This window comes from Schistosoma haematobium, chromosome 1, assembly GCF_000699445.3.
Source record: "Schistosoma haematobium chromosome 1, whole genome shotgun sequence".
Taxonomy (NCBI): Eukaryota; Metazoa; Platyhelminthes; class Trematoda; order Strigeidida; family Schistosomatidae; genus Schistosoma; species Schistosoma haematobium.
Genome location: NC_067196.1, coordinates 48,949,361 through 48,960,589, shown reverse-complemented (window position 1 = coordinate 48,960,589; position 11,229 = coordinate 48,949,361). Strand labels below are relative to the sequence as shown.

General features: G+C 37.1%; 1 protein-coding gene across 1 annotated transcript in view; it reads right to left on the bottom strand.

Annotated features, from left to right (window-relative positions):
• Positions 1–411: 411 nt before the first annotated feature.
• Positions 412–11,229, bottom strand: part of UQCRC1_1 (mitochondrial processing peptidase beta subunit) — a 33,823-nt gene continuing 23,005 nt past the window's right edge. The window contains exon 10 of the mRNA XM_051208921.1: positions 412–470. The gene's annotated coding sequence lies outside the window, so the exon portion shown is untranslated. The remainder of the gene's footprint in view (positions 471–11,229) is intronic.

The following is an 11,229-nucleotide window of genomic DNA, read 5'->3' as shown; positions in this document are numbered from 1 at the left end:
ACTAGCAGTGGGATCCAGGACGCACATCTTGTCCTATCTGGGACTCGTCGGCTGGATGTACCTGCATCCCAGAGTTGATGTTCACTTCGGAACTCGAACCCAGTACCGTTCGCTTCAAACGCCATCACGTTATCCACTTAGCTACTGAGTCCTGATAGCCACTAGCTTTTGAAATGAGGTGAAGTTTAAATTCACTTGATATTGTCTGTTTGCTTCTTCCCATTGATGTTTAGGACTGCAATTAACCAGTCTCTTATTGACATATATACATCTTGTTCAGCTTGCCTTGATATTATCTTAAGTCACAAGCATTATAAACAAGAATGAATGGTGGCGAAATGCGCGTCCTAGATTCCACTGTTAGTCACCGTTCATCTCTGTTTATAATGCTTTTGACTTACGTTAATATCGAGGTAATCCAAACAGGATGCATATATGCCAATAAGAGATTGATCGATTGCAGTCCTAAACTTTAATAGGAAGATTCAAACAAACAATACAAAATAAATTTGAATTCATTTTCATTTCTCAAATAATAATGAGAAAAATGTCTAACGGAAGTAGTAAATGTACAATAACTTACTTATCATGTGTACTGTCATATTATAGTTTGAAATGACTTTTGAAATGTTATCTTATTACTGTCTTCCAAACTAATAGATGAAACTGACTAGAAAAAGTGAATTGACGACTGAATTATTTAGCAAAAATAATCAAATATGAAAATTCATTTTGTTTTCCTTTTTCATCAAAACAAAAATATGAACAAGTTTCATTGTTATTATCTTTAGGAATCATTAGATTTCTGTCCTCGATACTTAGAAATCCTTTTTAATGTTAAAATCAATATTATATAATAAATAATGAAATAACTGGTAAATAACTTCGTTATTTAAAACTCAATAAAGTAGATTTTAAAGAGATAGATTCACAAGACGACTGACTGACTATGTTAAATTATATGTTAGGAAAATGAGATTAATATTTATAAAAAAATATCTAATCGTCACTTAGTAAATAAACAACTATTGAAATTTCTAAAATCTTAACAAAACCCCTTCTGATAATAATCATCTGCTCACTAGTGACTGACTTCAAGAGGCATTTCCTGGAGTTCTAGTGAGAAGCCGTTACCAGTGGAATTCAATCAGGTCTGTTGTGAGATATCAACTCACTGACGGCAATGGTGTGCGGTGTCGCAATTTCGTAGGTTGGTTGGAGTTAGACATTAACACCATTGGATGTCGATCGACTCAGTGATCTAATGGTTAAACGCTCGCGCGCGAAACCAGTAGGTCTTGGGTTCGAATCTCACAGGGTGCGGGATCGTGGATGCACACTGCTGAGGAGTCCCGTACTAGGACGAAACGGTCGTCCAGTGCTTCCAGGTTTCCCATGGTGGTCTAGCTTCAATCGACTCATGATTTCAACTACTGACATTTCTAAATTCTCCGCAAAACCCCTTCTGAAAATAAATAAAGATAAATATAAACATAACAAAATATACGATAATTATTTATTTCTGCCCTATTTAAATATAAACATGAAAAATATGTTTGTTATATCTGATGTGTTCTTGAAATGTTTGAATGCAAACCAATTTTCTAGTTTTTCTAAATGCTATTTTCGTTACATTGTATTATCAATAAGTGTTCCATCAAATAGTATTGAATACACTATTCAGATTAAGGATATTTATATCATTTGACGTAAGGTGAATAAAAGATAGTAGATAAGTTGATTGTAAGACATTGGACTAAAACTCAGGATTCATTACCATTATTATTATTATTATTATTATTATTATTATTATTATTATTATTATTATTATTATTATTATTATTATTATTATTATTATTACTTAAACAGAGTTTATAGCGACTCACGTGCAAATGGGTTTATTCTCATTTAACTCAGTTAAGCCCTTTTGCTAACTTATTTAGCGGACAAAGCCATCCGCACTATAACAATTTATTGTACCCTTATTATTATTTTGTGCTTGTATGAAATACGCATGCTTGAATATTGCTTACGGCCTACGCATTTGTTCACTCTGCTAGTCTCACTACTAACCGCTTATTTGATTCGATTACTCATTAATTTCACATGCTATATATATGTCCATGTTATTTATATGGTTGACTCTGCTTTCTCGCTCGCTTGATCGTACTCGATTACTTACATCCGCTCAGTCGCTCGCTTGCCTGTTTGCCGTTCGACACAACTCTTAATGCTCGTTTAATGCATCTGTAATTTTGGACATCTGTGTGTGTGGTCTCGAAATAAACGTAATCAACGCTTCGTATTCGCCTTCTGAATAATATACCGTTGGGGTTAAATAGGACGGTTATCAAGACGAATTGTATACGAAGTTTAAGGGATATATCGAATACCGACCACCACATAATTGGCGATCCCGACGCGCGAACACGAAACAATCTTGAACGACATAATCCAATTCCTAAAATCCAACGTACTCGATAACAATTGTAACTATCGTTTGGATTATAATTATAACTGTGGATTTATTATCTCATTATTTTAATTATACGTACATTATCTCACAAACATTATAGAACATAACGATAATATTCATAATAAACAACGATATTTTTACAAACAATTGATATTTTGGTGCAATTTAGTAAGTCCGTTCTTTGTTATAAATTGTACCATTTGTTTTTATCATTGTTTTTATCGACTCACTTTTCTCTGTGACATTCGCATTATATTCGTGTACTTTTTGATCTTTATAAATATGTCTTTAAGTAACGACACAATAGAACTTTCCCAAACGCCGTCCGTGAGGTCCATTAATGTAACTATTCCTCCTTTTAAGGTCACAGATCCTCAACTTTGGTTTATCAGACTTGAACATTACTTTGTAGCTAATCGTGTTCATACACAGCGAGATAAATTTGGCCACGCGAGCTCGCTACTTCCAGATGAAGTAGCAGATAATGTACGAGAGATTTTAATCAAGCCAGACATAGAAAAGCCATACGACGCATTAAAACAGGCAGTGATTAAAGCCGTCTTATTAAGCGACCGGCAAGCCATCGAACAACTTCTCAGTCAAGTGCAGATAGGAGATAGGACTCCATCTCAACTAAAAAACTACATGAGAAGCATAATCGAAGACAGAAAAGTAGATAAAAACATATTTTATCAGTTGTGGTTACGACGACTTCCAGCGAACGTGCAGCAGATCCTTGCGGTTGAGGACAGCGATGTCGATATAGACAACATTGCTAAAATAGCCGATAGGATTTATGAGAGAATGAAACAAACGAGTCCGCAAGGGCATAGTACCACAATAGATGGACGAATCGATGCATTACAAAAGGAGATTAATGTTTTATGCCACAAGTTGACGAAACTAAATCAGAGCGATACGCAAAGAGGATGGTCACGAAGTAGATCAAGGGAAAGAAGTCGATCACGTTCTAGGAGACGCTCAGCTCCTACAATATGTTGGTACCATCAAACTTTCGGCGATAAAGCTCGAAACTGTAGATCACCATGTAAATTCAAACGAACACACCGATTGTCGATAACCGCCGCAACAACTACAACAGCTCCTAGAAACAGTCGTTTATTTTACGTTCAGGATAGAGTAACAGGCGCTCAATTCTTAGTGGATACGGGAGCAGAAGTAAGCGTCGTGCCTCCAGTAAGTAACGAAACACGAAATATCGATACAGCGCTAACGCTTAAGGCAGCAAATAAATCCGATATAAAAACATATGGCAAGCGAAAAGTAACCTTGAATTTCGGTCGTACTACCTCATTCCGCTGGGAATTCATTATCGCAGATGTATCCGTACCTACAATTGGTATTGATTTCTTAAAGAATTTTGACTTACTAGTGGATACCCGACGAAACCGGCTCGTGAACGGCGACCATTCAGTAGTGATAAGAGGAGTGACGACTGATCACGCATCCATGAATTTAGTAGTGTCAAAAGACAAAAACGAGCCATATAGATCGCTTCTAAACGAGTATGCCGATCTGACGAAGGTATCATACGATAACAGAGATCTTAAACATACGGTACAGCACCATATTATAACGAAAGGTCCACCGACTAAATCAAGACCACGAAGGCTAGACCCGAAAAGGTTGAATGTCGCGAAACGAGAGTTCGAAAAGTTGACGAAGCTTGGTATCATAAGACCTTCTAATAGTCCCTGGGCGTCCCCATTGGATATGGTTTCGAAGAAGAATGGGGAAATCAGGCCATGCGGAGACTATAGAGCCCTTAACAAGCAAACGATAGCAGACAGATATCCGATACCACATATCCACGACATTACTACCAATATGGAAGGTGCCACGATATTTTCGAAAATCGATCTCGTTCGAGCTTATTACCATATTCCCGTAGCGGCAGAAGATATATCTAAAACGGCTATAACTACTCCATTTGGGTTATTTGAGTTTTTGCGAATGCCCTTCGGATTAACTAATGCAGCCCAAACCTTCCAAAGATTCATCGATCAGGTCGTCAGGGGTTTGACAGGAGTTCACGCATATATCGATGATATACTAGTAGCTAGCTCTACCAGAGAAGAACATCTACAACATCTACGACAGTTGTTTACGAGACTTCAAGAACATGGCGTCACTATTAACGTGGAAAAGTGTGAATTTGGAAAGGAATCATTGCAATTCCTAGGTCATATGATAAATTCACGTGGTATCATGCCAGTTCCGACAGAAGTTGCTGCTATTGGTAATTATCCGTTGCCCGATTCACAAAGAAAATTACGAAGATTCTTGGGGCTAATAAACTATTATAGACGATTTATCCCAAACTGCGCAGCAATATTACAGCCATTGACGGACGCCTTGCGAGGACATACTCGAACATTCCGTCTATCAGCGGATGCTATACAGGCTTTCGAGAACGCTAAGCGAGCGCTAAACGAGAAGATGATGTTGGTACGACGAAAGAACGAAGCGCCATTAGCAGTAATGACAGACGCATCGAACTTAGCAGTAGGAGCCGTTTTGCAGCAGTTAGTAAACGGTGCATGGGAGCCACTTTCATTTTTCTCGAAAAGATTAAATCCTACCCAAACGAGATATAGTACGTTTGGAAGAGAATTATTAGCAATCTACTTAGCAATAAAACACTTCCGTCATATGGTCGAAGGCATAAGTTTTACCGTCTATACAGACCACAAACCGCTAACGAAAGCATTAAGCGCAAAGCAAGACAATTATTCCCCGAGAGAGATCCGACAACTAGAGTTCATTTCACAGTTCACGTCCGACATACAGTACGTTAAAGGACAAGAAAACGATGTGGCGGACGCATTGTCACGAGCAACGATAAGCACACTTATGGCAAGTGGAATTTATTATAACGGTCTAGCAAAGTTGCAGGAGAGAGACATCGAGCTAAATAAACTCAGATCCGGTGGTTCAACATCATTAGTACTCGAAGAGGTGCAGTTTGGTAACATGAAAGTAATTTGCGATACATCAACAGGCCGACCGCGACCATTTATCCCGAAAACGTTGCGACACAAAATATTCGAAAGCATGCACAATATGTCGCACCCAGGAATAAAAGCCACGATAAAGCTGATTAGTGAACGATTCGTATGGACAAACATGAATCACGATGTACGTAATTGGACACAAGCATGCATGAAGTGCCAAAAAGTTAAGGTACATCGTCATACTAGCTCTACAGTAGGTCCGTTTTCGCACCTAGACACTAGATTTGAACATATACACATCGATATTGTAGGACCACTGCCCGTTTCCAATGGATACAACTATATCTTTACATGCATCGATAGGTTTACACGATGGCCGGTAGCAGTGCCGATAAAAGACACCTCAGCTGAAACGGTAGCTAAAACCCTAGTTGAAAATTGGATTTCTTACTACGGTGTACCAACGATTATCACAACTGATAGAGGAGCACAATTCGAAAGTCGACTCTTTCAGCAGCTTACAGAACTCCTCGGTATTAAACGAATCCGAACGACATCGTACCATCCAATGGCAAACGGAATGGTCGAACGCCTACATAGGCAATTAAAAGCGTCCCTTACAGCCGTCATCGTTAATAACGATTGGTCTAATAAACTTCCTCTAGTAATGCTAGCCCTAAGAGCAACAATTAAACAAGATATGGGATGTTGTCCAGCCGAGTTAGTTTACGGAACTACTCTACGGTTACCCGGAGAATTTTTCACTTCAAGTAAAAATGTCCCGACTGATGTAACCGGCTATGTGCAACGCCTGAGAAAGCACATGAGCGATTTAAAAATAACACCTCCCAGACCACAACAACGACGGGTATTCATACCACAGGAACTGCATAACAGCTCTCGCGTATTCATCAGAAGAGATAAAATACAACCACCTCTTCAACCGAGTTACGACGGCCCATTTAAAGTGATAGAGAGGACAAATAAAACGGTTACCATAGAAAAAGCTGGGAAGACAGATGTAATTAGCATCGATCGAGTAAAGCCAGCTTTCATCGATAGCGATAATCAATCAACAAGTACAGACTCATCTAAGATGGTCACACCAGCGAAACACGAGTCCCAAAAATCAACAACGTTAACGCAACAAAAAGACAAGACTCCGATAACAACAAGATCCGGCCGCAGAGTAAGATGGCCCCAACAATATGTCGCTACGATTTTTTATTAATGATCTACTATTTTAAATATTAATTATAACTTCATCTTAATTTTGTATAAGCCATTTTTTTCAAACAATTGAAACTACCCTATTCAGTCTATTTTTTTATGCAAACACAGACATTTTCCATATATCTTTGTTTGCAGGGGGGAGCTATTATAGCGACTCACGTGCAAATGGGTTTATTCTCATTTAACTCAGTTAAGCCCTTTTGCTAACTTATTTAGCGGACAAAGCCATCCGCACTATAACAATTTATTGTACCCTTATTATTATTTTGTGCTTGTATGAAATACGCATGCTTGAATATTGCTTACGGCCTACGCATTTGTTCACTCTGCTAGTCTCACTACTAACCGCTTATTTGATTCGATTACTCATTAATTTCACATGCTATATATATGTCCATGTTATTTATATGGTTGACTCTGCTTTCTCGCTCGCTTGATCGTACTCGATTACTTACATCCGCTCAGTCGCTCGCTTGCCTGTTTGCCGTTCGACACAACTCTTAATGCTCGTTTAATGCATCTGTAATTTTGGACATCTGTGTGTGTGGTCTCGAAATAAACGTAATCAACGCTTCGTATTCGCCTTCTGAATAATATACCGTTGGGGTTAAATAGGACGGTTATCAAGACGAATTGTATACGAAGTTTAAGGGATATATCGAATACCGACCACCACAAGTTCATAACTATCTAAGCCATCAACAGATATTTATTTTCGTTACTAAAAATTGCTTGATTTCCATTATCATAAGACTACATTACTTCAGAATGTCTTAGTTATTTATAGGTTGAATAGTCACTTATTGAAAATAATAAAGCAGTAATTGAAACATGATTTGTAACTACAACAAAAGTACTAAAAACACATACATTATAAAGTTTACAACTTAAATAAATAAATTTTCTTTAAGATAAGTAATTATTTTTGTCTCGTCCTTTATATCGAGCAACAGAAATCCGTGAATCTGGGATTTATTCTTGCAATAAATAATTATACCAGAATGGGTTTTGTGGAGATTTTAGAAATCTCAGTAGTTGAAATCATGAGTCGATTGAAGCTAGACCACCATGGGAAACCTGGAAGCACTGGACGACCGTTTCGTCCTAGTACGGGACTCCTCAGCAGTGTGCATCCACGATCCCGCACCCTGTGAGATTCGAACCCAGGACCTACTGGTTTCGCGCGCGAGCGTTTGCATGATTCTATTATAAACTTTTTAAACATTAATAACAAATACAATACACATAATGAAATCTAAATAAATCGATATAAAATATTCAGTAAGATAGGCTAACTTGAAACTAATTTATACCGTGTTAATTTAAACTTGCCCTTATCTTTATTGGTCTATCGCCCAGATATATTGAATTATGTATGTACATATGACAGTTTTAATATATATATGATAAATACGAAATATAGAATACTTATAAAACTCATAGAATTTGTTTTCAACTAGTCAGTTAACCTAATTTACATTCTATCTCACATTTTAATGAGGCATACGTTTTCCTTAAACTAACAGTTTCTTTGTGAAATTGTTGCTATGATATATATGTGTAAACAACATGTTCGATATTCGTTCACTTATTATTCGCCGAACATTAGTAAAAGGTTCTCAGCACGTGATACTTTTGAGCAAATGACTGAATTCAGATGCTTCAGAACACAGCTATTAAAGGTGCTTATGATGGAAAGTTGAAAACTTAGTACATATATATTAGAGTGAACTGTCAAGTGCCCACTATTGACTAGTTTCAAGATGAATCTCCTGTAGTTCTAGTGCGAAGCCGTGACCAATGGAGTTTCGTCTGTGTCGGGTGTGAGACAGTTATCCACCTCAGACAATAGATGAAGGGTTGCTCAAGGTCATGGATCGACTGAAGTTAGACATTAACACCGTTGGATGCCGACTTAGTTGTATAGAAGTTAAGCGTTAGCGCGCAAGACCGGAGGTCATGAGTTTGAGTCCCTTTTGCGTCGGGTCGTGGATGCACATTGCTAAGGAGTCCCATACTCGGATGAAACGGCCGTCCAGTACTCCCAGGTTTTCAATGGTGGTCTAGCTTAGATCGTCTCCTGAATTCAACTGTAAAAATACTACGATCCCCACAAATCCCCACACTGATAAAAATCAGCCATTTGTTGAAAAATTACATTCTTCATATTAAAACACAATTATATGAACGAGGAATATTCTTTTTAATAATTTCTCATCAGGTTCTACAATTATAAATCCATAAAAGTGACCAGATTTAAGGCAGAGTACATGATTTAAAATTGTAGCTTGTGAATTAAGAATTGTTTGTGATATAAAATAAAATCGGTGATGTTGGAATGACTAATATGAAGTGATAACTTGAATCAGTTTATAAGTTAACATTAGGAAAACAGGTTAAAGTAAAAACAGAATTTAAATCTTTTGGTCATAAAGTGTAAGTGTTCTGCGTTAAAGAACTATTTTGTTCGTTTGTCAAAAATATACAAATAAAACTTCTTTCTTTAAACAAACATTGGGAAGAAAACATTTCGGATTGAATGATTAGAGTTACATAACATTCAGTTACATAATCGTGTCTATGCTCATTATGTTTTTCCGTAAAAAAAAAGAACAGGAAGGATCATTTCACCCAAAACTAAGAAAAATTAAGATTATCAGTGTGGGGTTGTTGAGTTTTTGATTTAGATCATGAATCGATCAAGGTTAGACTACTATTGAAAACCCGGAAGCACTGGATGGCCGTTTCGTCCCAGCATGGGACTCCTCAGCGGTGCGAGACCAAGGTTCCCGGGTCCAAATCCCGCGTGAGGGATCGTGGATTTGCACTGATGAGGAGTCTCATACTAGCGCTTCCGAGTCTTCAATAGTGGTCTAACTTTGATCGATTCATGATCCCAGTCAAAAAGTTAGGATTATTAAAACATGAAAACAAAATTAGACTCAATCCAGTTCATTAAAAATATAGTTTATTGATAAACAAGTAATTTTAGGAGACTTTTATCGTCTTATTGTCACCGAGGATTGTATTAATGAAGTTTCATTTTATAAATGATTAATCATAAGGTAGAATGCCTGAACAAATAATTTACTTAGTATTTAGATAATTCAAATGGTGAAAGGTTTAAAAGATGGATACGTGCCCTAATGTGTTGAGTATTATAAATAAAATGTAACTCATAATATCGTAGGCAAATAGCAAATGGAACCGAAAAATCACACTTTCAAAACTAGAAATAGTAAGATGAGCCAATATCAGTATAATCACTCTGATTCTTAATAGTTCTCTAAATAAGGTCATTCTGTGACGAAAATTATCACATCAATACCTTTTGACTTCGATATGAAACCATAAAAGTCTAAACATAATGAATGGATTACACTTAGTGTGAGGAACTCCACCAAAAATGCTTAACGACTGTTTGTGGATATAATGATCACTAAAGTGTATCAAGAGTTTCAAAGAAGTAGAAACTGAAACTATAGTATCTCAAGATAATATACATGAACATTCAGAAGTGCCTTTCCGTGAGTTTTTCGGCCTCAGTTCTATGACAATACTATATCACCCTGCATACGTACCAGACTTAACTCTCGGGAATTAATTTTTATTCCCAAAATCCAAAGTAATCATACAAAGACAGCAATCAAACGATACGGAGCTGACAAGATATAAAACGATGAGATAATTGGAAAGCCTGACTTTTGATATTCTCCAGGGTTGATGGGAACAATGGGAACGGAGATGATACAAATGTATTGCAACGAATGGCCAACATTTAGAGGAGGGTAAGACTGATATACCTTAAATTATTTAAAAATAAGTTTTAATGACGTTAGTGAGAAAAATTATTGAGAAGATAATGTTATCGCTCGCCTGTAACAGTATAACTACTCACTTCACAATATAAGTAACCATATTGTTCTAAATGGCAGTTTTTGCCAAAACTAACGTCAGCTTGAGGACCACTTAAAATCAGAAAACTCCTAAAAATCATTGCAAACTTGTCTGTAAATCTTCAACTACACGGATCTATGAAGTCGCACTAAATATAACAGTCGCTTCAACTCCAACATAGCTCATTCTGGCTTCAGAAAATCCGGTTGGAATCCTATGGTTCACATTTTCAAACTCACCTACTTTATTTAAACGATAAACCTAGTTTTTGATTGAGATCATGAACCGATTGATGTTAGGCCACCTTTGGAAACCTGTAAGCACTGGACGGTCGTTTCGTCCTACTATGGGACTCCTCAGCAGTGTTCACCGACGATCCCGCTCGCGGGATTCGAACCCAGGGCTTTCGGTCTTGCGCGCGAACGCTTAACCTCAATCAAAAGCTTAATAATCTCCACAACTCCTATACTAGAAACCTAGTTTTATTCTTATTAATAATAGGCAAGTGAAATGGACAAGAAGATGACTAAGATTTAAAGGTAATTAACAGCATTAAGTGCTTACGGTTCATTTAAACTAGGTAGTCTAAAACCAGAATAGACGCCAGGAAACTAAAAGAATGAAAACTTTTCCATGTTTAGCTGTATG